We start from the raw sequence: 663 nt of genomic DNA, 5'->3' as shown, positions 1-663 counted from the left end.
TAGATTCTACAGCTCTCATCACAGAGGTAGACCTTTATGAAACAGGCAAAAATCATATCTGTGTTAGCAGGTGCTCCAAAATAAAGGGACTGAGCTATACATACAGCTTATTCTAACCTGACAAGTCAGATAAGAAGGCTAAAACGGTGGCCTTAAGTGTAGATTCAATGGATAGTTCCTAAAGGAAATATGAGGATTGGGAACCAGGATTCCTTTAACAGGAAGCCTGTAATATATCAGGCCTATAATATCTCAGGACTTCCCTGGTGGCTCAGATGGTAAAGCGTCTGCCTGCAATGCAGGAGACCCGGGTTCGATCCCTGGGTTGGGAAGATCTCCTGGAGAAGGAAATGGCAACCCACTCCAGTACTCTTTCCTGGAAAATTCCATGGACAGAGGAGTCTTGTAGGCTACAGTCCATGGGGTCTCAAAGAGTTGGACATGACTGAGCGACTTCACTCATTCACTTCACTCAAAATATCTCAAAGAGGTGATGGCTACAATTATTTCACACTTTGCTCTCTAAAAGCAAATAAGCATATAGGAACAACTAGAGGTGACTAAGTATAACAGGAACCTCTAAGATTTGTTGAATGTTATATATTATTTCAGCCTTCCAGTTCAGAATCATTCAGTTCATTGTGATCTAATGCTGTCTAACAG

The 663-nt window shown here is 41.8% G+C and overlaps 1 non-coding gene across 1 annotated transcript; it reads left to right on the top strand.

The window, feature by feature from the left end:
• Positions 1-260: 260 nt before the first annotated feature.
• Positions 261-332, top strand: TRNAC-GCA (transfer RNA cysteine (anticodon GCA)). Its single transcript has one exon. It is a non-coding gene; the product is annotated as a tRNA-Cys (tRNA).
• The last annotated feature ends 331 nt before the right edge of the window (positions 333-663 follow it).

Source organism: Ovis canadensis, chromosome 16, assembly GCF_042477335.2.
Source record: "Ovis canadensis isolate MfBH-ARS-UI-01 breed Bighorn chromosome 16, ARS-UI_OviCan_v2, whole genome shotgun sequence".
NCBI classification, from domain to species: domain Eukaryota; kingdom Metazoa; phylum Chordata; class Mammalia; order Artiodactyla; family Bovidae; genus Ovis; species Ovis canadensis.
This window is presented reverse-complemented; position numbering and strand designations above follow the sequence as displayed.